Genomic DNA, 27,717 nt, shown 5'->3' on the forward strand with positions numbered 1-27,717 from the left:
ATGAAGGTAAAGATTTTATCCACAATCGCAGATCTATACAAAGCATCGTAGTGGCTGGTCTTTGTAGTACATGTCACCCAGGAGCACTGAGGCACCTCCTCCCAACTAGTGATCACGCTGGTCTGAAGAAACCAGCTTAGCTGTCGCTCTATCACTTCTGTATGCAACACTTTTCCCAGTAAGAGAAAAATAATGAAGATAATATAATATAAAGAAACAAAAATATTGAAAATTGACAAGTTGTCTGAAACTGCAAATATAAGGACAAGAATCAGTGATGTTGTTTGTGGTGCTACTTATGTCAAACATACACGCTTCACTTTCTTATACTGTTGTTCATTTCCTCTGTCACATCACACGTGGTGATGTTGGACATTGCAGAAGATGTGTGATAGTGAGTCGTCTCCTACATTAGAAAGTGAAAGACACGGCCAGTACTGAGAGGAGGAGAGAGGAGTAACACAAACCTGCTGTGAAAGACTGATGAGCTGAACCTGTACTGATACTCCCAGTTCTTCCAGTACTGATTGAAACATGCATGCGCTATGCAGTTATAGATAAAAGCAAGTCCGGGTATAACCATGTTGAAAGTGATTTATACAGTAAACAACTAATAATGTACCAAATGCTTCAAATATTTTTGATATTTTGCACAGTGCCTGTCTGACAAAGTTTGATATGCGCACTGACGGTGACTTTTTTTTGTTAATGTTCTCTAATGTTTATTAAAAAAACAAAAAAGTAAATAAATAAATAAATAAAAGCTGAATAAAGCCAACCTACCATGTTTATTCATTTATCTGAGTGTTTTAGGTTTTTCCTTTTAAGTTCCTTTTAAGATCCCATTTAAAGGTGTTCTAGAAAAAAAAATCCTGATTTGACTATTAGTCGACTAAAGGGAAAATCTAACGAATCAAATTCGACTATGAAAAACCTTAGTTGAAGACACCTCTATGTCCTACACTGTTGGCTTCTTAAATTGCGATGAAATCTTTTGTACAAAGTTTGTACCAAGAAATGAATCTTCAACCACCTTCAGCTGTTCATTTCTAGTCTAACTGCATTGCCATGTAGATAACTCAACTATATCCCCTCGTATTAAGTTGTACATTATTGTATTTATCTCATAATAAGTTCCTGTTTTCACTGCTGTAACCCATTTCTGGGTCTAGACACCCTGGACATACCATGAAACATTCTAAAACCAACAGAGAATGATCGTCTCACATTTCTGCGTTATGGGACAGTAATGTGTTCAGTTTTTAGTGACATCTTCTTTAAATGAAATGAAATGTGCCATATTTTGTCAATTGTGATTTTTTACACCCCAATCAAAATTTGTCCTCCGCTTTTAACCCATCTGTGCAGTCAGAACACACACACACACACTAGTGATTACTAGGGGGCTGTGGATCACACGTGCCCAGAGCGGTGGGCAGCCCTAGCCCGGCGCCCGGGGCGCAGTTGGGGTTAGGTGCCTTGCTCAAGGAAACCTCAGTCATGGCCTGTCTGGGAATCGAACCCACGACCCTCCGGTCACAAGACTAGTTCCCTAACCGCCAGGCCATGACTGCCCTAATGTCTCAATATGCTTGTCCAGTAGGATACATGCATACATGCATGTATCCAATCTAATATGAATGAATGAATGTTCAATTTATATAGCACCTTTCAAGATAACCAAGTTCGCTTTACAATTTTAACAAAGGTACCAGTCTTACACGACCAATCACACACCGGCAGGAAGCGGCAGCCAATTGCACACAGCGTACTCTCTACCAGAATCCACAGCCCCCTGGGGGACTGAATGGGGTGCAGGAAGGGGAGAGAGGACAGACCCTAGTGGCAGAGCACCATCCACCACTGGGCACACAAACACACACACATTCATGCACAAACACTCAGACAGCTTATTGAACAGAGAGACACAGTTAAACACTCAGGGAGAATTTGTCAAGGAATCAGGGAATGCCAATTTACCTAACCTCCATGTTTTTGGACTGTGGGAGGAAACCAGAGACCCCAGAGGAAACCCACGCAGACACGAGCAACATGGAAACTCCATGCAGATAGGGACTTGAACACAAGACCCCAGTGCTGAGAGGCAAACATGCTAACCACCAAGCCACCGCGTTGCCCAATAATAGAGTCTTATTCTCTTGTGTTTTGCTCACCACTGTGTTTGTTATTGGTGGAGAATGAATAATTTCACCGCACTCACATCCCCCTCCGTCACCATCACATGTCATGTGGTGGAGTCCTGAATGCAGCATTCTCAGTATGAAGAACCAGTGATGGACATTCCAGGTTCAGAAAGTAAAACTCCTTCCCAGGATTTTACTCTACCTTTCTGGATTTTCTAATTAGTGCAAGCCAGGTACAATTAGTGGAATCAACACAACCCAAGAAGCCTGAGCAAAATATTGGTGAGGAATTTTACTTTCTGAACCTGGAATGTCCACTTCTATGGAGAACAGACAACAACCACTGTAATTACTGAAAATGTTTTCACTGATGCCAGAATGGGTTTCAAAGGCCCTTTCATAACTTTTAAATCAGATTACTTATTTTAATTCTAACAACAGTGGAAAAAACCTGGTCAACCACTCAACGACTTACTTTTCTCATACTTTTCTCATACCGAGTGTAGCACCTGACAGACCATGAGCCACTTAGAGACTACTCCATATACAACAACTGACAATCAAGTATAAATTAAAATAAAATATATTTGGGTTTATTCTTTTAGGTTCATAACTATGACTACAGAATTCTGTATTTGGTGTTACTGTCAACCATTTAACATACAATATTTCATTTGCTCACAATGAGAAAACATTTCATGACTTTTAGATCCTCAAGAAGTTTTAGACATTTTGTTTGCGCACCACAGTATCACGTGTGTTTTTCTGTTCTGCTGTTTGTGCTGTGTTCTGCAGTGACACCGTTTGAGAATCTAGAAACCACAACCCACAGTGACCGGACAACAGACAAGTAATGTGTGTGCGCGCACGTGTGTGTGTGTGTGTAAGGGGCAAAACATATTCCTCACACAGCCATAGCGACTATAAAAGGTGTTGCTATGTGTTGCTCTATCACCTCTGGGTGCAACAGTTTTCTCAGTAAATAAAACTCCAAAATATCACACTGATTTGTTGTACTGCACAAACAATGATTGCCCATGTTTTGCATGCAAATTTCTAATTCCAAATTCAATTTATTTTGAGCAGTATATGATAAACGTACTTTAGCATTTGCAGTACATGTGAACAGAATTAAACGTGAAGCACTGCTCCCTCCAGTTGCAACAGTGTGGTGGGTTGTCAGGACTTCTCAGATAGTTCTTTATTGTCTTTAATCATTTTGAGTGTCTTCATTAGTGAATAAGCAGAAGAGAGAGATGCAAAAATGTGAGACAAACACACAAGACACAGACCAAGTGTCTCTCCCCCGATGCAGGAAGTGTGTTAGTCATTTGCGACCTGCAGAAACATGTGCTGTTACTCTTTCATGTATTCTGTCGTTCTCTTTGTGTTTCTCCTCTGCATCTCAGGTAAGATCAGCGCTGGTTCACTCCTATGAACCACCTGTGTGGTCTTCAGTTTCATGGGTGTAACTGGTCCTTTATTAGCTGACCTATTTCAGAGTGCAGTGTGGCTCCAGACATCTCTGAACTGATCTTCACTTTAACATTGGACATAAATCCTACCTGTTCAGTTCTGAGATACAGACAGTGATCTGTGTAAAGCAGTGTGTGTGTGTGTGTGTGTGTGTGTGTGTATCTGCAGACTCAGAGTGCATGAGGACGCTGAAGCACGTTGCTATAAAAAGTGGAGATTCTGTCACTATTCCATGTTTTTATGATGACTCCTATAAATCAAACAACAAATTCTGGTGTCATGGATACTATTGGTCCTCTTGCACCATAGTAACTTATACAAACACACATGGACGCACATCAGTTATTGATCATCCATCCCACAATATGTTCACTGTGGAACTGAACAGACTGAACACTGATCACTCTGGATGGTACTGGTGTGCTGCTAAAATTGGTGATAAATATATTCCGGATGATAAGGATTATTTGTATCTGACAGTTAGTGCAGGTAAGAAATCCCTTGGTATTAGATATAAACTTGCTGACAGTTTGTCTTATGATGGAGGACATGTTTACACTGCTGTATTTATATGTGTTTGTTCAGCTCCTGCGGTGTCTGTGTTGGGGAGCAGAGTGAGTGGAGAGGAGGGGAGCAGCGTCAGTGTCCAGTGTCTCTACAGTGCTGCATATCAGAATAAACAGAAGCAGTGGTGCAGATCTACAGACTGGACTGAAGAAGAGTGATGCTGGCTGGTACTGGTGCTCTGTTGGAGATGTACAGGTTCCTGTTCACCTCACAGTCACTGATGCACTCACAGGTATGTTTACATGTACCTTTGTGTCTTAATGAATTATGTAAATGGTGAAATTATTTGGCTGTGAACATGACAGCACTGAGTATAGACAGAATAACTAATCCTGTGTCTGTGGTGTGATACTAGATTTGGTCCTAGTCAGTTTTGGTCTTTCATGTTTGGTCTCTGTTGTGTCCTGAATGCAGCATTCTCAATATGGAGAACAGAGGTAGCAAACAAAGCTCATCTTACTGAAAAATGTTCTCATCTTACTAAAATGTTCTCACTGATACCAGAATGTGTCTGAAAGGTTTAGTTGTTCATTCTTTCCTCATAGTGATAACATCTGTGAAAATGACACCTGACAATAAGAAATCCAGCATCAAAAATGTCAATCCACACACCACTCCAGGTACCAGAACAGATAATGTTGTGACCATAATCACACGGTGTTTGATGTTACTGTGTTGATTTGAGAGTTCATACATCAAGCTGCTTAATCTTTCCTCATACTGATAGAGACACCTGACAGTGAGAACCTGCATCAGAGAGACCACTCCTGTACACCAACACATACTGATCTTACAATGGGAACAATCTTACAAACCTCACTTTCTCACGGAGCTTTAAAGACCGCATGAATCTTCTCACATCTCAGTATCACATGTGGGGTTTTACTGTTTGTGTTCTGCAGTGACACAGTCAGAGAATCTTATTAACAAGAAAACCAGCATCAGAAAGACGAATCCACAGACCACTCCAGGTACCATCAATATTTATTTATCTATAATTTATGTAGCCAGGTAATGTGATTTTTTATGTTTGATAACTATTACTACACCAGCCATGTTCACTATTACACTGACTTATTTTCAACAAAAATGTCATCACATGGGGATACAGGGATGTGATTACAGTGATTCACCTCTCCACCATGATTCATACAGAAATAAACATACCAGCAGTCATCCTCATTACACTGATATGAACACTTACAGTATAACATCACACACAGATACCCACACACACAAACACACACACTCACACACATTTTTAAAACAAGCATTTTTTAATCAGAAAAAGTCAGCTTCTATGGGCTATTTAGAATTTAAGTATTTAGTCTGATTTACCACAAAACACCTAAAATCTAAAGAAGAACTCTGAGAAGTACTGAAGGAAACCTGGTATAATTCACCTAAAGATTTCTTCAGTCTCCCCAAAAGAGTTCAATATTTGTACATTGTGTATATTTTTCCTCTATTTTCTATTTGCATCTTATTACATAGATGGAAATACACACCCTTTCTTATGTTGTTTCTTGTTGTTGTTTTGGTATAATAAAGCTGTGGGTCCTACCTGTGATAACGCAGGTGGAGGAAAAGTGAATGTCCCTTGAGGAACACATGATTGAATCCTGTCTGCTCTCCATATAGGAGACATTTATGTAATGACTGAGATTACTGAACATCCCTGATATAAACAGTGCAGGAACAGATATGGTTCAGCTGTGATCTGAGTTCTGATGGGGTTAAAGCAAAACATAATATTCATATTCCCATGATTCTTTAGGTTGTAACGCGAGAGACACTGGACTGTCTGACAATAACAGTTGAGTGCAACAAACCCAAATTATTATTATGTGAGAACTTCCTGAAGAGAATGGAGAAGGTTCTTGTGAGGCAAATCTTTGTTACTGCAGGCTATGCTGAGTTGTGTGTAATTAAACATTACAGTGATGGTGGAAGCTCTGTCATTTTAGTAGTTGTCTGACTCTTTACAAAACTCTGATTCTTTATTTTAAAAATCTGTATTAGCTTCATAGCTGTTGAGGGAAAGTGAGTGTCAGACATCCAAGCGCTTCATCTGAGTGTGTTCAATCCCAATTCCTCCTGCTGCCTTGTCCTTGTCTTTGAAATGTATAAACACATCATGTCCAAAAAAAGACTTGAACAAATATAACTGACAGGGCTGAATCTTAATAATCTGCCATTTTGTGTTTTTACTCAAGATAAGGTGCACAGGAAGTGATGCGTTGTGGACGTCTCAGCAGTTCGGCCCATTGTGATTTATTGATGATTTGTTTTATGTTTCAGAGATGTCGTGGAGTTTTGCATTTCACACAACTGAACCACTGATGTACGATTCTTGTGGCTGAAGATTGGTGATAATCTTGTGGTGATAAGATTGTTGCCCATTCTGTTGGCATCTTAAATCAAGATTAAATTTTTTGTACCAAGTGTGTACCATGAAATGCATCTTCAAGCACCTTCAGCTGTTTATTCCTGGTCTAACTACAGTGCCTTGTAGACAACTAAACTTTATCCCTTCATATTAAGTCGAATATTATTGTTGTATTAAGAAAAGCTCCTGTTTTTGCTATTGTAATCCTTTTCTGTGTCTAGTCACCCTGGACAGACTACAAAATATTATAAAACTAATAATTTTCATGAGATAATGGTCTCAGTTCTCTTTTCTGACAGTCTGTTCTTCATATATTTCAACACTGTCATGTTTTTTTGTTCTACTTACTATAGTGAATGTGAACATGTGCTATATGAATAAATCTTCATTATCATTGCTGATGCTGTTTTTTTGGGTCCCGCCAACCAGCCTCGCAGGAGAGGCCGGCCACCCCGCTAAGGGCCAAGACCTGCTCCCCCTGCACCCCCCCGGCCCCACACCCCAAAGCCAAGAGGCAGCACCCCCCCAAGCCCCCCCAAACCGCCAACCAGGGCAAACACACAGACACCCCAGGTTGGCAGCCCCGGCCGGCCCTCCAGCCCAGGAAGCCGCCGGCACAAGCAGTCCCCCCAGAGTCGAGCCCCAGCCACCAACTAGGCCACCTGGGAGCTGAAGCTCCAACCAACCACCGCCACTAGCTAATGGAACTGACCAGTGGGAACCAAAGAGAATTAAATTCCTCCAACTGGTCTTTAGAGGAAGCAGACATTCTCTCCAGACAGATGTGATCGAGTAATAAATTTTTGTAATGAGTAATATGCAGGTTCTTTTTTGCTTTCCAATTCATGAGGATGGTTTTCTTGGCGATGCATAGGGCAGTGATAACTATGTGTGATGTGTTTGCCTCCATAGCCAATTCACTGATGTCTCCTAAGATGCACAGTCTGGGGGAAGTTAGGATGCAGCATTTAAACCATGTGGACAACTCTACACATATCTTCTGCCAGAATTCCTGAACAGGCCTACAATCCCATATACATTGCCTCTACAGTGGGTGCATATGTTTGACTGTGCTAGGCCCATTTGGAACATCCTTTGTCCTGTATAGTGTGTTCAATGAAGGACTTTGTATTGTATAAATTGTAATTTGGAGCTTTTACTTATTTTGAAGATATTTGTAAATATATCTGTCCAAAAGTTTTGATCTGCATTGTAGAGCTGGGCGATTAATCGATATTATCTATTAATTCGAATTTACAGTTAAGGACTATGTGTTTTTTATGAACATCGATTTTCTGAGTTTTAATTTTCACCACCCACACTGCACTGTGGGCTCCCGTAGTTCAGTGAGCTTAGCACCTCCCACCCATCCACCCTCAACACACACACACACACACACACACACACACACACACACACATAAACATGACGGCGGAGCTTGTGCCCAAGAAAAGAGCAACTACGAAACGATATGTGGTAGTATAAAGAAACACCCCTCAAAAACAGGGGAAGGAACATTTACCTGACAAAAATTTATGTTGCATTGTGTTCTAGGTTTGAAAAGTGCTGGAATTTAGGCTAAAGTGAGGGCAGCCCTGTTCTTAATCAGAATGTAGACAGCGTAACTGTCAGTACGCAACATGCAACAATTGTTAAATTGTATTCGTTTTCCATTTTATTAAAAAGGGCACCAAATTATTTATATCTATTTATTTTTTGAGGGTGTGTTTGTTTATTTTTTATTTTAAGTTTGAGGGTGCATTGTGTCAGTGCTTAAACTATGTTGGAGAAAGCCTTCTAAAAGTTACTGGATGTTCTCATTTGTTTACAATTGTTTTTTGCTTGTTTCTGGTTGCACTTTAACCCCAAAGGGGAAACTTAAGTGAAAAATAAATTAAAACTTTTTTAACCATTCCTTTATCATCTGTAGTTTTTTAGTAGAGGAAAAAAAAATCTATTAAAATCGAAAATCGGATAAAAAAAAAATTTATCTGTCACGTAGGGCTACACCCCCCTCTCCCCTGCTTGTTACAACGACTCTGCATACGGTATGTCCTTTATAAAATCTCGCTCATCTCAGCATTTGTATCCGTCTCCTCGCTCCGTGGCGCGAGCCACGTTACATTATCGAAGATTTTTTTGGGGGGCCATATCGCCCAGCTCTACTGCATTGTTAAAAAGGCCTCGTTCCCATTTGGCTATCGGAAGGGTGATTTGAGTCATCAAATTTTAACAATAATTTATACATTTTTTATAATAATTTAGGAGTACAAAGATTTAAACATTCAGTTGATTAAATCTCTCTTGAATGATGGATTTCAATTGTTGATATTCAAGAAATCTACTGTTGTTTATTCCTGAAATGTGACAAAGTTTCTGTGACGGGCAGGGTGAGCGAAACAAAAAGGAAGCGATCACGCCAAGTCTCAAGGAAAATGTATGGTTTAATAGAAAAAGTGCGCAAACCAAAAACCTGTGACTTGATCCAAATGAAGGATATAATGACCAGCGGTCAACTGGTACAAAGACAAGACATATATAGACAAACAAACGACCCTCAGGTGAAACGGATCGCGGGCTCCTCCCACCTGAGGGACGAACACAACAACCACAACAACACCACAACTGCCGCTGTAGACGGAGGTGACCAGTAGGGGGCCCGCCATACCGTAACAGTTTCCATCTTTAATAACATTTTTTATTGCCTTATTATGTCATGATGTGAAATGTAGTAGGGGTGCCTGCAATAGTCGCTGATTCGACTATAGTCGACTATAACCCCTAGTCGACTATGAACGTCATAGTCGAATGTACCATTCTAACTGCATGGAGGTGCCCAAGGATGCTGCTAAGCATTAGTTGTTACATGAAATGTCTTTGTTTTCGTTATATATAGCCTTTTGTCAAATAAAATCATCCTAATTTGTGTTAATAAATATTTTAAAATGATGTTTGCGCATTAACAATAGGCATCTTCCTTACTACACATTAATAAATCACACCCTGCACTTGCACAATCCAAACGAGCAGAGCTGAACACGCTACAGAATACGCACAGCATCTGCCGAGATTATAATGGCTACTAAAAAACTTCAAAAGTATGTCAAAGTGCAAGTTATGTCATCAACGTCTTTCATTTCGCACGACAACAACCAACATGGCATACCATTTAAAACGGGTAAGGCAAAAAAAAAAGAACAGTTCAGCCGTTTGTCCTTTCGGTCGTGTCATCTTGTCTCGTCGCGGTGCCTCTCGGCAAGTAGGCATATGTAGTACCTCTAAACATTATTATTTTGTTTTATTGTATGGTTTTCTATGACAAATGCAGATACGATGTTAGAAACTACATGTACCATAGTCCTGTCTTGCCGCGCCAGTTTATCAAAAGCATTTCCTGTGAATTCCCGGGAAAATTGACCATTCAGGTAATGCTATGGGTGATTGACATGTCAGTGGCTTATCAGGTAATAGAGTGGGAGGGAATCCCATGACGGGTTTTACTTTTCCTCAGAGAGAGTGTGAGTCTAGGAGAGACGAGTGGTGTTCTGCATTTCAAAGTAATCCAGTTTACCTTTGAGTTTTTCAAAGTCTAAACTCCGTTAGTTGTTTAAAGGGCTACTGTAGATCTTAGCTGAATTATTCAGACATCAAGCTGTGTTGTGGTCATTTCTGTGGAGTTTCAACTCGGAGACTGCGTTCGCTCGAGGTAACGGGAAAGGTTTAGCTCCGTAAGCTAGCTTATTACATCAGTTGCACCATGTGGAGTCCCTGTGCTGAAGCTCTACAGCGGCCTCGTGACTACATCGAGAAGCTACTCATCGTGGGACAGGGGTGGACTGGCATACATTGCTACCGGGGATTTCCCCGGTGGGCCGATGGGTTAGTGGGCCGCTGGCCACCGGTGGTCTAACTCAGCCCGTGGAGGAGCCACTGCCGCGCACTGCGGCCCCGGCCCGTAGTTATTACCTCCCCCGCTCCAGTCAGACTAACCTGCGCGGCCGCGGACTGAGCCTGTAAACACATGAACGAGTTGGACCGGGTCGCGGACTGGGCCAGCTGATGCGGGCTGACGGTATGCAGCGGAGATCAGAAAAAAAACCAACTTGTCCCAGAAACTCCGGGCCGGACTACGAGCAGTTTAATTTGTAGATAACATGTTATTTAAAATGTTCTGCTGTCGCCTCTGCAACGTCTAAGGCACCATGTACAAATTACCTTAACATGGTTAACACGGACGCAAGTGGCGGTCTTAAAGGTTTCAGAGCACTGTTTTTTTTAAAGCTATTGAAATTCTTAGATTAAAACTAACCACCACAAATAGGTACGAGGAAGAAATACCCACGTTAGAGTTGTAGTTTGTTCTTTAGGATGCACTTTGCGTAAAACAACTTGTTTGGTGGTCTTATGATGGACTATTTAAAAGCCACTATGTGGCTTTGTAATCGTATTATTGCTGGAATTAATATTGTCCATATGACAATAAATGCCGTCATATACACTACGTGCCATGTATAGATTCACATACAGTATACACACACACACACACACACACACACACACACACACACACACACACATATATATATATATATATATATATATATATATATATATATATATATATATATATATATATATATATACACACACACACATACACAGTATATATACACAGATATATATAGTGATATAGTGGGCCAGTCTGTCAGGAACTCCCGGGCCACTTTTTCTCCCCAGTCCGCCCCTGTCGTGGGACAGTACAAGCTGGACTGTTGCTAACTGTAGAAGGAGCTGCCAGTTGGGTTGGTAACTATTCAGCCCTTCTGGTTGCGTCGCGGCCGAGCCATTGAACCGAGACACTGGGGATACGTGAGTACTCATTGCCGCACCGCCAGTCATCGAGGATATAAATTGTCATCAATGTGCACCAACGACATGGGCCCCACCGATGAACTTTGAAGTGACGAGTGTTACGAACCTACTTCATTACTGTGTTTTTGTCTGACCGAAACTTCGCGTTAAGAGTGTCTGAGATAAATGTATTGTGTTAGTTACCGTCACAGTAAATTCATTGAGTGTGTTTAACATAAATGAGCATTGTGTTGATGTGGTTTATTATTAATGGAAGTTCGTAACGTGATTTCGTAATGAACAAGCATTCACTTGAAACAGGTAAATAAATTTGGGAGAATACTCCAGATAACCAGTTAGTATTACATTAATGGAGGCACCGCTATATTGTTAATCTCATGTTTATTTGTGATGTACCCTACCTAAAGATGTTTACATCTATTCGGCACCTTAGGAAAGGGTTACATTAATGGAGGCACCGCTGGGATTTCTGTAAGTTTATCTCCCTAAGAACTGTACATTTACCAAATTTTTTGTATTTAATTGTTGAATGTTTACTGTGTTACTATGGAGCTTGGGCATGCTGTAGAGTGGTGTAAACAAGAAGATATTCAGCCTTTCAATGCTATTGTGCTGGGAAAAGTTCAGATTGGAATATCAGACGTTGTTATTGCAAAAGTATTAGGAACAGTCAAAGTTTTTGGGCGTACCAGGCAACGTGGTCGTCGTAGAGACACCTCAGGAAAATCTGAGTTCATACTAGTCGAGAGTAATATTGTTTTAGACTCTCACAACACACCTCCTGAGGTTGGTATTGAAGGAGAAATAGGGCCTTGGGATGTACACTTGGTGAGCAGTTTGGTAGCTAGTAGTCCTAGCTCAGATGATGACGTCTTTTACACTAAGTTGCGTACGCTGACCTTAGTGCAGAGCTAGTGAATGCTATAGGCAAACTAGTAGACAAGTGTGGTCAGGTATCTGCTGATGGGGTTAGCTACAGAAAATTAAGGTTGTTCTCAGGAGCCAGACCTGTTCCCCCAGGTGAGGAAGACTACAATGTTTGGATGGAGCAAGCTACACAAATGGTTAGTGAATGGCAATGTAATGAAGCTGTAAAGAAGCAATGCTTAGTAGAAAGTTTGAGAGGGCCAGCTGCTGATATTGTTAGGTTCCTAAAAGTCAGCAACCCTTCTGCTACTGCCACAGACTATTTAGCTGCCTTAGACACTGCTTTTGGTACTACAGAGAGTGGAACAGACTTAATGGCCCGGTTCAGACACACTTACCAGGAGAAAGGGGAAAAGCTCTCTGCTTTCTTATACAGGCTGGATAAACTTCTTCATCAGGCCCTGTCTAAAGGTGGTATTGCAGCTGAAGACCTGAACCGAGTTCGAATAGATCAGCTTGTAAAGGGTGCTCTTACAAGTGATATGGTGGCTCTCAAGTTTCGACTCACTCATAAGTTACGAGATCCTCCATTCTTTTCGCAACTACTAAGAGAAGTTAGGGAGGAGGAAGAATGGATCAGAGATAGAGAAGGAGTGAGAGCCGAAGTTGCCACTGCCATCGTTTCCCAGCCACCTAAGGTTTCGGAGCTGGAAAGCTTAAAGAATGAGGTGAAGGAACTGACCACTTGTGTCGCGAAGTTGCTGAATGAGAACACTGAGAAGGCGCCGCAGAGTGTGTCAGTAGAAAGGGCAGATGTGTTTCACTCTGGAGTGCTTGATGGTGCAATATCCGACCAAAGCAAATCTAGATCCAAGTCCACAGGGGTCTTCTGCTATCAGTGTGGGGAAGATGGACACACTAGAAGAGAATGCAGAGCTACTGAAGATTTGAGGAAAGTTAACAGGAAGCTGATTGACCTGCACCGGAAGAAGGGAAACTCCAACGGAGCTCTTTGAAGGAATGGCTTAGGGTTCCAGTTGAAACACGTTCCACTAAATGCTCACCTACACCAGTAAGCACCACACATATACCTAAGGGTTTAGTGGGGCCTACCTCGGAAATACCAGTTCAGGTAGAGGGAATTTATGCTCGAGCACTACTAGATAGTGGTTCCCAAGTTACTATTTTGTACAGAAGCTTCTATGACACACATCTGACACATTTGCCAATAGAACCGGTAGAGGACCTAGAAATCTGGGGTCTAAGTTCCCACAAATATCCTTATGATGGGTATCTGTCAATTAAGCTAGAGTTTACTGGAGGGATAGCAGGGGTAACGGAAACAGTAGACACATTAGCTTTAGTGTGCCCTGATCCTGTCTCTGGGTCTAATGTAGCTCTTTTAGTGGGAACTAATACTCAGATAATGAGGAAACTGTTACATGCATGCAAAACCCAAGGAGGCGAACAGTTTTTGAGCACACTCACAATACATCCCATGATCAGAAAAGCTTTTGAGTCCTTGGAAGAGAATGCAAACTCTCCTGAAGACACAAGTCAGAAGGGAACTGTCTGGTTTGTTCACCATAAGCCTATTGCTGTGAACCCAAACCAAGTCCTTAGAGTGATTGGCACACCCAAGTTCCCTGGAGAACTTAAAGATTCACTCCTATTGGTGGATCAGCATTATGAAGAACCGTTGTCAGGAGTGCAAGTGAGACCTGAGGTGCACTCTGCCTCTGTTATAGACCATAGACGCGTAGTGGTCACTGTGAGAAATGTTTCCAGCAAACCTGTCATTCTGAAACGAGGGACACCCCTTGCACATATCTTTCCTGTCACCATGGTTCCACAGGTAAATGCTCCCGGGTCAGAGAAGCACTCTGTCTTGTCTTTTGATTCCTTTGATTTTGAGGATTCTCCAATGCCAGAGGAAGCTAAAAGGCATCTTTGCGAGAAGATGATGGAGAGAGCTGAAGTGTTCTCTTGTCACGAGTGGGATGTGGGTTGTTCCACAAGCACCATGCATGAGATCAGACTGACAGATTCAAAACCTTTCAGAGAACGTTCTCGCCGCCTAGCCCCTGCTGACATAGAGGATGTGCGCAAGCACCTACAACAACTTCAAGAGAATGGGATAATTTCAGATTCAAAAAGTCCATATGCGTCCCCAATCGTGGTAGTCCGCAAGAAATCAGGGAAAGTCCGAATGTGTGTGGACTACAGAACCCTCAACCAGAGAACTGTTCCGGACCAGTACACTGTACCTAGAGTTGAGGATGCATTGCATAGCTTATCTGGGAGCAAGTGGTTCTCCGTTTTGGACTTGAGAAGTGGGTACTGTCAGATACCTATGCGGGAAGCGGACAAAGAAAAAACTGCTTTCATTTGCCCACTAGGTTTTTACCAATTTGAGCGGATGCCTCAGGGGATTTGTGGAGCACCAGCCACGTTCCAAAGAGTCATGGAGAGGACGGTGGGAGACATGAACTTCCTTGAAGTCTTGGTGTACCTCGATGACCTTATTGTGTTTGGGAAAACTGTGAAGGAACATGAGGAGAGACTTCTCAAAGTTCTTGATCGATTGAAGGCAGAAGGTCTGAAACTGTCTTTGGATAAGTGTCAGTTTGCGAGGTCTTCTGTTACCTACATAGGGCATATTGTGTCTCAAGACGGAGTAGCTACTGATCCATCCAAGATAGAGGCTGTGGTGTCATGGCCCGAAGCTACCCGAACTTAGATCTTTTCTGGGTTTTTGTGGGTACTACAGACGCTTTGTGAAGGATTTTTCCAAAATCTGTCGTCCTCTTAATGAATTGTTGCAAGGTTACTCTCCTCAATCCAGTCAGAAAGGCAAAGACAGAAAATCCTCTCAAACCAAAGAATACTACAAGACTTCTGAACCTTTTGGTTCTAGATGGACCAGCGACTGTGATGTTGCTTTTGAGAAGCTTAAAGCCAGGTTGACTCAAGCTCCAGTGTTAGCTTTTGCTGATACTCAGAAACCTTATGTCTTGCATGTGGACGCAAGCCTGGTTTGCTTGGGGGGTGTTCTGTATCAGGAGCAGGATAACCAACTGCGTCCAGTAGCATTCATTAGCAGAAGTCTTTCTCCTTCTGAGAGAAACTACCCAGCTCATAAGCTTGAGTTTTTAGCTTTGAAATGGGCTGTAGTAGACAAACTACATGATTACCTTTATGGTGTTCCTTTCAAGGTTGTAACGGACAACAACCCTTTGACCTATATATTGACCTCAGCCAAGCTTGATGTTACAGGGCACCGGTGGCTGTCTGCGTTGTCCACGTACACTTTCAGCCTGAAATACAGACCAGGGAGAGCCAACATAGATGCCGACTCTCTGTCCCGACGCCCTCATGCAAGTCTATGCTCTGATGATGAATGGCAGGAGATCTCAGCTCCCGGAGTTCGAGCCTTGTGCCAGGGAGTGACCCTGAACACTGGACAAAACTTTTCTAGTTGTCTTGTGAATTGTATGGGAGCCCATGTGTCTGTTGTGCCTACGGCTTATTTTGGTAGTACCCTAGTGGGAGCTGAACAGCTAACTATCTTAAAGGCTGATGACATTCAAAATGCTCAAAAGAGTGACTCTTGTATTGGGGAAGTCTGGTTAGCTTTCAATGAGGGAAAAAGTGCATGGAGCATCCAGGCTAAACATCCAGGCCTTCGTGTCCTGAAGAAAGACTGGGATAAATTGTCTCTTGAGAAGGGTCTGTTGTACTGCACAATTATGCTGTCCGACCAGAGAACCAGACGACAGCTCGTGCTGCCCAAGCAGTTTCATAACTGTGTTTTAAAGTCTCTGCATGATGACAGTGGTCATTTAGGGTTTGACAAGACCTATGCCCTTGTACGAGACAGATTTTTTTGGCCTCGCATGAAACGTGAGGTGGAGGCCTATTGTCAGACTTGTGACAGGTGCATAAAGAGAAAGACCTTACCTCAAAGGGCTGCCCCGTTATCCCATCTGAGTAGTTCTGGACCTCTGGACCTTGTCTGTATTGATTTTCTCACCATTGAACCAGATTCTCACAATATATGCAATGTGCTAGTGGTAACCGATCATTTCACGCGATATGCGCAAGCTTTTCCTACGAAAGACCAGAAAGCTGTATCTGTAGCCAAAACTCTGTGGTAGAAGTATTTCATCCATTATGGTCTGCCTAACCGAATTCACTCTGACCAGGGGAGGGATTTCAATAGCAGATTAATTCATGAGATGCTGACTATGTTGGGAGTAAAGAAATCCAGAACAACTCCGTATCACCCTCAAGGTGACCCTCAGCCAGAAAGATTCAATCGCACCTTACTGGACATTTTGGGGACTTTGGGTAGTGAGAAGAAGTCTAACTGGAGTCGACACATCACCCATTTGGTGCATGCTTATAACTGTACTCCCAATGAGGCAACTGGTTTCTCCCCTTATTATCTTGTGTTTGGGCGTGAAGCTAAACTTCCCATTGATATATGTTTTGGCGGCTCAGCTGGTGGAGATTCCCACACCTCATACTTGAAGTACGTGTCCCGTATGAAAAAGGAGTTGGAAGGGGCCTATCAGTTAGCACAAGCTACTGCTGACAAAATGAACCAAGGGAACAAGCGGCGTTACGATCAGAAAGTGAGATATCATTGCTTGGGCACAGGGGACAGAGTGCTCATTCGAAATCTAGGTCTTAAGGGGAAGCAGAAGCTTGCTGACCGGTGGGGTCCAAGTCCTTACATAGTGGAAAGTAAACTTCCTGATTTGCCAGTATACCGTCTGAAAGCAGTAGATGGGATGGGGCCTATAAAGATCATGCATCGTAATCATCTTTTGCCTTTAGGACAAGAAGTTAGGCTGACTCCTGATGTTGACTTTAGCTCTGTACCTGCAAGACGTGCTCTAAGACGGAGGAAGGTTAAAGATACAGGGGCTGCCTTCATGCCATCAACTATTCCTGTTCCAAGAGATGATGATCAGCCATCTGCACAGTATTCGTCAGACAGTGAGTCCTCTTATGGATGTTTTGCTGAGGATGTTGAGATCTCCCCAAGAGCTGAAGTACGTGCTAGAGAGGCTACCGGTGATCTACCTTCTATATCTTCCCTGGAAGAAGATGCCCTCCTAGTGTCTGATTCTCTAAGTGCTATGCCTGAGCCAAAAGGTTTTTCCTCAGAGAGGGTGGGAGAGTCACGTCAGGATGAGAGTGACACAGATCATCATATTGCTGACACGGACACAACTGGTAGCCTCAGAAGGTCAGAGAGAAACAGAAAGCCTACTGAGCGTTTGACTTATGACACATTAGAAGAGCCTAGTAGGAGGGCAGTAGTGTCAGTCAACAAATGTAGTGTTGGGTTACCAAAACAGGAAGAGGCTGGTTTTCTTTTTGATTTCAATAGTTACCATGCCTGGTGGTGTAACTGACATGCATTATGTTTGAAATGTGTACATAGTTCTGGGACGTTGCTATGCCCAGTGATTGTGACTTAGTTATGATGGGTCATTAATGTTTAACAAGAGTTTCTCCTAGTGATGTTAGCTTAGCATGGGGTCATGCTGTTTTGTAGTGGGGGGGAGTGTAGTACCTCTAAACATTATTATTTTGTTTTATTGTATGGTTTTCTATGACAAATGCAGATACGATGTTAGAAACTACATGTACCATAGTCCTGTCTTGCCGCGCCAGTTTATCAAAAGCATTTCCTGCGAATTCCCGGGAAAATTGACCATTCAGGTAATGCTACGGGTGATTGACATGTCAGTGGCTTATCAGGTAATAGAGTGGGAGGGAATCCCATGACGGGTTTTACTTTTCCTCAGAGAGAGTGTGAGTCTAGGAGAGACGAGTGGTGTTCTGCTTTTCAAAGTAATCCAGTTTACCTTTGAGTTTTTCAAAGTCTAAACTCCGTTAGTTGTTTAAAGGGCTACTGTAGATCTTAGCTGAATTATTCAGACATCAAGCTGTGTTGTGGTCATTTCTGTGGAGTTTCAACTCGGAGACTGCGTTCGCTCGAGGTAACGGGAAAGGTTTAGCTCCGTAAGCTAGCTTATTACATCAGTTGCACCGTGTGGAGTCCCTGTGATGAAGCTCTACAGCGGCCTCGTGACCTCATCGAGAAGCTACTCATCATGGGACAGTACAAGCTGGACTGTTGCTAACTGTAGAAGGAGCTGCCAGTTGGGTTGTTAACTATTCAGCCCTTCTGTTTGCGTCGCGGCCGAGCCATTGAACCGAGACACTGGGGATACGTGAGTACTCATTGCCGCACCGCCAGTCATCGAGGATATAAATTGTCATCAATGTGCACCAATGACATGGGCCCCACCGATGAACTTTGAAGTGACAAGTGTTACGAACCTACTTCATTACTGTGTTTTTGTCTGACCGAAACTTCGCGTTAAGAGTGTCTGAGATAAATGTATTGTGTTAGTTACCGTCACAGTAAATTCATTGAGTGTGTTTAACATAAATGAGCATTGTGTTGATGTGGTTTATTATTAATGGAAGTTCGTAACGTGATTTCGTAACGAACAAGCATTCACTTGAAACAGGTAAATAAATTTGGGAGAATACTCCAGATAACCAGTTAGTATTACATTAATGGAGGCACCGCTATATCGTTAATCTCATGTTTATTTGTGATGTACCCTACCTAAAGATGTTTACATCTATTCGGCGCCTTAGGAAAGGGTTACACATATAAACATTTTTTGTTGTTGTTTGCTTTTAAACCCCGTTACTTGAACCTTTACATATATTTTTTTGCTGTTTTGCGATTTTTTTATATTTTAGTCGACTAAAGGGAAAAGCTGACGAATCAGATTCGACTATGAAAATCCTTAATTGAATACACCCCTAAAATGTAGTTTCACTTTCTTATTCTGACAAATGTCTGGATTGTTCCAAATGGGTGTTAGTTTGTATAGGATAAGTGGGGACTGAGTTAATTTTAGAAATTCCCACCAGGCTGTCAAGCATTTTGAAATGGTATTTTAATGGTATCGACTTTCCCCATGAGCGATATAGGTAAAGCGTTCCAATGTGTGAGATCATCTTCTATTGTTTTTAATAGAGGGATATGATTTAACTGCACTAAGTCTAAAAGTCTAGCAGAGATATGTATGCATAAATATCTAATATTACCTGATTGTAGTGGAGTGGTAGTCGTATTCTGGAAACTACAATCATTGCTGATGCTGTTGTCAATTACTTGCAATGGAATTTGAAATTCCAGAGTCAGAGTGAGGCTACACAGACATCCCTCCTCTCTCAGAGGTTCCAGGAGTCTCCAACATTTTAATAGGGACTCACACAAATGGACACAGATTAGAGACACATTAGAGTCCCAGAATCATATAATTGTTACGTTTGGAATAGGCAAGAGTGACGCAAGTGCAGAATGAAGAGATTTAATAAGACAACACAACTAGACAAGGCTTTAGAGAACTTAAGGGACTGGGATCACGGCCACAGAAGACAAGTACACACAACCGAATACACAGGTGATCAACTACTATAACAAAACTCAAAGGCATAAACATACACAAACTGGACACCAGCCAATGACTACAGCTAACGAGACACAAAGGCAAAAACATAGGCACGACATAGTCTAGTGACCTGTTTGTTAGTCTAACACTGAAGTTCACGAAGCCTGATAACAGGTTAACAGGCAAAAAATAAAGTTTACGAAACACAACAATAGGTTAAGAGGCTAACAATGAAGTTCACGAAACACAATGCATACAAACAAGCATACATGGGACAACACTACACTACGACTCCAAACAGAAAACTAGAACAAAGGAGAAACTAGAAACGGGGGCTAAACAGAAAACAACCGACAGCGAGGCTAAACAGGAAAATTATTGACATATGAAACAACAAACGAAAGGAGCAGAAAACTAAACACACGGCAGATTACAAACAGAGATTAACTAATACCCGTAACCACAACCAGAAATAGAAATGCAAGAAACTAGCGAACAAGCAACAACATGGGAGACCAAGACATAGGGAGAGAACACTCACAGGGATGACCAGCGCTGGTAGTCCGGGCAGAGGGAACTAAATACACATACACAGGGGAGGGTGAAACAAGGGACAGGTGGACCGCTAAGGAGGGGGCGTGGTAAGCAAACGGGGACTACGAAAACCGGGAAACAAGGTGGAGCTAAGGAGGACAACACCGGACTGGTGTGGAGGGCGGAGCCAGATGTTACAATAATAATAAATATATATGCAATGTATGTAGTTCTAAACAGTTATAGTTATTGCACATGGTATATTAAATATTGCACATGGTAGATTTAAATATTGCACATGGTAGAACAGTAAGAGCTGTAAAGTACAGTGAGCGGTTTGTTGTACAGTACAGATGAGCTATGGAGAGCAGTGGCTGTTATACAGTACAGGTGAGCTATGGAGAGCGGTGGCTGTTGTACAGTCTGACGGCGTGTGGAAGGAAGGACCTGCGGTATCGCTCCTTCACACAGCGCGGGTGCAGCAGCCGGGCGCTGAAGGAGCTGCTCAGTGCTGACAGGGAGTGGTGCATGAGGTGGGACAGGTTCTTCAACATGTGCTTGAATTTGGTCCTGGTCCTCCTGTCTCCCACCACCTCCACCGGGTCAAGATGGCCCCCCAGGACAGAGCTGGACTTCTTGATGATTTTGTTCAGTCTCTTCCTGTCAGCAGTGGAGATGCTGCCCCAGCAGACCACTCCATAAAAGATGGCTGATGCCACCACAGGAGCGCGCACTCCACTCCAAAGGACCTGAGTCTCCCCAGGAGATGTAGTCTGCTCTAACCTTTCTGGTAGATTGCAGCTGTGTTGTCAGTCCAGTCCAGCTTGTTGTTGAGATGAACACCCAGGTACTTGTAGGACCTCACCATCTCAATGTCCATTCCCTGGATGTTCACTGGTACAGGAGAAGAGTGTTTGGCCCTGCGGGAGTCCACTACCAGTTCTTAAAGTTCATCTTATGTTCATATATAGAGCTGCTCTGATATCTTAACACGTCTTATTATGTTTGTATAACTCGTGTTTTAACATGTTGTTTACCATTATTTTAAATGTTCACACATTGTCCTGATGTTAGATGTAAGAGTCATGCCTAAAATACACGTTTGCATTTTGTGGAAATTTACAAATGTGTAGAATGTGCTCCAGTAACTACAGATTTTATTAAAATCAATATTAAACGTGATATGAAGGAATGAACATTCAGAACTTTCCCTTTGCTTTGTGGTGTTTTTATGCTTTAAAAAGGATGAAGCCTTTGATTTTCTATCACTGCATACTGTAATTATACCAGGACAGCAGGACTGGCAGTATAATCAGGGGTGAAGCACCCAGACAGACTGAACCCCTGCTGGATACTCTAGGAGGATACGACCTCCCGATGGACCCAGATGTAGATGAAGGGAGAAGAGGGGGGGGGATCAAAAGAGAGACAGGATTTAAAATGAAAGAGTTGGGGTGAAGGGTCACACACAGCTCTACCTGCTACACTGTGAAAGTGAGGGAATCCTGTAAGATGTAGAAAGTGTGTAAAGTGTGGGGAGTGATGGAGGAGATGTGGGGGGAGGAATGGAGCTGGAGACCAGTGATGGGCACTCGAGTGAGTGATTAGAAGTTGGGCTTAAGTCACCTACAAAAACACTTCAGACTGACTTGAAACTCTTCCATAATGACACTCGACTCGACTCTACCAAAATAACCGAACAATAAGAGTCAGTCCGTTATTCAGGCGCTGTGTGTGAGTTACAGAAAAAATACTTTATTTGTTTCAGTAATTTAGGACACAGCTCCCTTTTCTCGTGATGTATCACAACATCGCTTGGTTGTTGAACAAAACCAAAAGAGCAATGTGTGAAGAATGTGGGAAACAAATTAAAGACACTGAAACACCACATAAAAGTTCATAGGCCACCTGAAAACACACCCAGATAGATTTGTATAGTTTACATTAGCCACTTAGCCATCATTACAGCAGGGTTGCCAACTCTCACGCAATGAGCGTGAGACACACGCATTTGACTGTCATCACACGCTCACACGCCATAGGCCTACATCCGATTTCTCACGCTGAAAATAAATCTAGTTTATTAATCTCTGATCTACATCTATGATTCAATGAGTTACTAGTTCGCCAACCACTGGCGATCGATTGATCGCGATATAATACTTAATAACATTTTACATCCCCCCGTTAACAATTTACACTCGCAACCAACCCCCAAACCCCCCCCCCCCAACCGTCAACAATTTACACTCGCCACCCCCCCCCCCCCTCAACAATTTACACTCGATGAGACAGCAGACAAAGGACAACAGTCCCTCACAGAACAGATGAGAAACACCACAGGAAAATGTCAAACTACCCAGTTACCAGAAAGCTTAGGGCATGTTACAAACACCAACACGTAATATAGAGGAGCCTTTGTTAAACTGTTGTATAGGGCGCCCCCATGTGGGGGATCAGACGAACTAACACTGATTAGATACCAAGCCCATGGCCTCCCTCTGGTGGCAGCCGGCTGGCATTGCGAACCAGCCCTCACAGTAACGATTTCCTGTCTGGATAACAAATCATTGGTCTTACCAAAGTAACATACCTCCCATATAAATATCATAGTTTAAATGTACTGAATAAATTAATTGTATGGCATCTTACTTTACTTAATTTTTAATATTTAAAATGATGATACAAACTATTTTGGGATAATTATATCTCCATATTTCATACCAGGGGCGATTTTAGGATCTGGTCTTTAGGGGTGCCCAGCCCCCAGTGCTCACAGAGCCCCCAGTGCTCACAGGTGCAGAGCAAGTTTTTTGCATAATATAATATTTAAAATTACCCTAGCCTCGCTCCTGTTTCATACTATTCAGATCACGGACGTAATTTTTGTTTTTCAAAAGCCAGTTTTGGTCCCCCCCCAATTTTTACAGTTAAAACGAAATATTTAAATAGTGACGAAGCCATGTCCCCCCACTTTTTAAGGGTTAAAAAACTAATATCTAAATAGCGACGAATCTAGTCCTAGGACCATGCAGAAAACGACCGCTCCGAGCTCCGCTCCGGCAGAGCTCCGGTAACACAACGCTATCATTGTGGATCATTGTTTTTATTCATCTAGATGTTCACCTTTCATCGTGAGAGGTGAGAATGGAGGTAAGTAATACTGTCAATAAGTATATTGTCCAGAATGTCTGGAGTGCAGCGTGCCAGAATGAAGCTTCATGGAGATCTGGCGCCATCTGGTGACTCGTTTTTGTAATACATGTCAGCGAGGAGAACTGATGCATCTCCTCCCAGCTGGTGATCACGCTGGTCTGAAGAAACCAGCTTAGCTGTCGCTCTATCACTTCTGTATGCAACACTTTTCCCAGTAAGTGAAAAATAATGAAGAAAATTAAGTAATGAAAAAACAATATAAAAAATTAAAACTTTTCAAAACTTTTTTGAAACCGCAAATAGAAGGACAAGAATCGGTGACGTTATTTGTGGTCAAAGACGCGCGCTTCACTTTCTTACAGTTGTGCATTTCCTCGGTCACATCACACATGGTGATGTTGGACATTGCAGAAGAGGTGTGAGTGCACATTAAAGAGTCGTCTCCTACATTAGAGGAAGTGAATGACACGGCCAGTACTGAGAGGAGGAGAGAGGAGTAACACACACCTGCTGTGAAAGACTGATGAGCTGAACCTGTACTGATACTCCCAGTTCTTCCAGTACTGATTGAAACATGCATGCGTTATGCATTCATAGATAAAAGTCCAGCTATAACCATGTTGAAAGTGAAGTTTTATGGCCCAATAAATTGTTATGTACAATATATGTACGACCCAATAATCCAAACAACCATGTGCTTAGCACAGAATGAGATTAACAAAGTATTTACAGTACTGACTAATGAACCACATGTGTGAGTCAAATTAGCATTCTGGGTATGGTGATTGTGTGGTGCTTCTTTGAGAAAGATAATCTCTTGTGCTTTCACTTTTTCACCACTGAGTCACAATTTACCACTTTGCCTGAAAAATTATATTTGAAATGAAAGGGGTGAATGTGCATGCATGTATTGGTTTGTTCCCTTAAAATGTTAGGAAGCAACACTGATCGTGAATCCATTTCACCTGCTGTTGTGTAAATGGAACAGACAACAGGTAGAAATGAGAGGCAATTAACAAGACACCCCCTATAAAGGAGGTTCTGCAGGTGGTGACCACAGACATTTTCTCTGTTCTCATCCTTTCTGGTTGATGTTTTTTGTCAGTTCTCTCACCATAAAGGTAGCATGATGCAGTGTCTACAACTCACAAAATTGCTCAGGTAGTGCAGCTCATACAGGGTGGCACATCAATGCGAGCTGTGGCAAAAAGATTTGCTGTGTCTGTCAGCACAGTGTCCAGAGCATGGAGCAGATACCAGGAGACATGGAGGGGGCCGTAGGAGGGCAACAACCCAGCAGCAGGACCACTAACTCCTCCCTTATGTATGGAGGAACAGGAGGAGCAGTGCCAGAGCCCTGCAAAATGACTTTCAGCAGGCCACTAATATATGTAAATGTGTGTGTGTGTTTACATACAAACACACATACATATACATACACTATATACAGAGGAAAGAATGTGAGAAAAAAAAGAACATGACTCAGACCAAGTGTCTGATGCAGGAAGTGTGTTTGTCATTTGTGCCCTGCAGAAACTGTTACATGTGCTGTTACTCTCTCATGGATTCTGTCGTTCTCTTTGTGTTTCTCCTCTGTATCTCAGGTAAGATCAGTGCTGGTTCACTCCTATGAACCACCTGTGTGGTCTTCAGTTTCATGGGTGTAACTGGTCCTTTATTAGCTGACCTATTTCAGAGTGCAGTGTGGCTCCAAACAACTCTGAACTGATCTTCACTTTAACATTGGACATAAATCCTACCTGTTCAGTACTGAGAGTACAGACAGTGATCTTAGTAAAGCTGTGTGTGTGTGTGTGTGTGTGTGTGTGTGTGTGTGTGTGTGTGTGTGTGTGTGTGTGTGTGTGTGTGTGTGTGTGTATCCGCAGACTCCGAGTGCATGAGGACGCTGAAGCACGTTGCTGTAAAAAGTGGAGATTCTGTCACTATTCCATGTTTTTATGATGAATCCTATAAATCAAACAACAAATTCTGGTGTCATGGATACTATTGGTCCTCTTGCACCATAGTAACTTATGGCAACACACATGGAAGCACATCAGTTATTGATCATCCATCCCACAATATGTTCACTGTGGAACTGAACAGACTGAACACTGATCACTCTGGATGGTACTGGTGTGCTGCTGAAATTGGTGGTAACTATGATGATAAGGATTATTTGTATGTGACAGTTAGTGCAGGTAAGAAATCTCTCTGTATTAGATATAGACTTGCTGACTATTTGTAAGGTTTCTATCAGATGTTTCTTATGATGGAGGTCATGTTTACACTGCTGTATTTATATGTGTTTGTTCAGCTCCTGTGGTGTCTGTGTTGGGGAGCAGAGTGAGTGGAGAGGAGGGGAGCAGCGTCAGTGTCCAGTGTCTCTACAGTGCTGCATATCAGAATAAACAGAAGCAGTGGTGCAGATCTACAGACTGGAGCTGCTACACAGTGGAGAGGACTTACACATCCCAGAATTCAGCAGTGCTGATCAGTGATGATGAGAAAACATTCTTCAAGGTGATAATGACTGGACTGAAGAAGAGTGATGCTGGCTGGTACTGGTGCTCTGTTGGAGATGTACAGGTTCCTGTTTACCTCACAGTCAATGATGCATACACAGGTATGTTTGCATGTACCTTTGCGTCTTAATGAATTATGTAAATGGTGAAATTATTATTTTAAAACATGACAGCACTGAGTATAGACAGAATTAACAATCCTGTCTCTGTGGTGTGATACTAGATTTGGTCCTAGTCAGTTTTGGTATTTCATATTTGGTCTCTGTTGTGTCCTGAATGCAGCATTCTCAATATCAATCAATCAATCAATCAAAGTTTATTTGTATAGCGCTTTTCACAACACACGTTGTCACAAAGCGCCTTACAGGATTTAAAAGGTTAACAATACTACGGGTCCAGAACCCTAATGAGCAAGCCAAGGGCGACAGTGGCGAGGAAAAACTCCCTAAGATAGTGGGGAATAGGAAGAAACCTCGGGAGAACCAAGACTCAAAAGGGAACCCATCCTCCATTGGGCGGCCCGTTAACACACAGATTACACAAAATACAGACAAATACACAAGTCACACACAAATCACACAATCAGACTAAGTAAAGGTAAAAATGAAAGTTCTGGGTTATGATATTGTCACTGTAAATGTCTGTTGATGAACGCCAGGCCTTTATTCCGTGTCGGAGCAGCGATGCTGGTATTGTAGGCTCCGACTGCAATGTTACTCTCCAGGTGAACCTCGGAGAAAAGATACGAGATGTAGTAAATATGTAACAGATTAATCAAAGGCCAAACTAAACAGATGAGTCTTTAATCGAGTTTTAAACATTGAGACTGTGTGGAATATGGAGAACAGAGGTAGCAAACAAAGCTCATCCTACTGAAAAATGTTCTCTTCTTACTGAAATGTTCTCACTGATACCAGAATGTGTTTGAAAGGTTAAGTTGTTCATTCTTTCCTCATAGTGATAACAGCTGTGAAAATGACACCTGACAATAAGAAATCCAGCATCAGAAATGTCAATCCACACACTACTCCAGGTACCAGAACAGGTAGTGTTGTGACCATAATCACACAGTGTTTGATATTATTGTGTTTATTTGAGAGTTCATGCATCAATCTGCTTAATCTTTCCTCATACTGATAGAGACAACTGACAGTGAGAACCAGCATGAGAAAGACCATTCCTTTACACCAACACATACTGATCTTACAATGGGAACAATCTTACAAACTTCACTTTCTCACGGAGCTTTAAAGACCTCATGAATCTTCTCACAGCTCAGTATCACATGTGGGTTTTACTCTAATTTACTGTTGGTGTTCTGCAGTGACACCGTCGGAGAATCTTTTTAACAAGAAAACCAGCATCAGAAAGACGACTCCACAGACCACTACAGGTACCATCAGTATTATTGATCTAATTTATGTAGCCAGGTAATATGATTTTTTTCTGTGATGTTTGATAACTATTACTACACCAGCCATGTTCACTATTACACTGACTTATTTTCAACAATAATGTCATAATGTCATCACATATAGGGATACGGGGATGTGATTACAGTGATTCATGCGTCTCCAACATGATTAATATAGAAATAAACATACTAGCAGTGATCCTCATTACACTGATATGAACACTTACAGAATAACATCACACACACACACACACACACACACACACACACACACAATACA

General features: G+C 42.1%; 1 pseudogene; it reads left to right on the top strand.

Annotated features, from left to right (window-relative positions):
* Positions 1-3,799: 3,799 nt before the first annotated feature.
* Positions 3,800-27,457, top strand: LOC143483337 (polymeric immunoglobulin receptor-like; annotated as a pseudogene).
* Positions 27,458-27,717: the final 260 nt, after the last annotated feature.

This window comes from Brachyhypopomus gauderio, chromosome 19, assembly GCF_052324685.1.
Source record: "Brachyhypopomus gauderio isolate BG-103 chromosome 19, BGAUD_0.2, whole genome shotgun sequence".
NCBI classification, from domain to species: domain Eukaryota; kingdom Metazoa; phylum Chordata; class Actinopteri; order Gymnotiformes; family Hypopomidae; genus Brachyhypopomus; species Brachyhypopomus gauderio.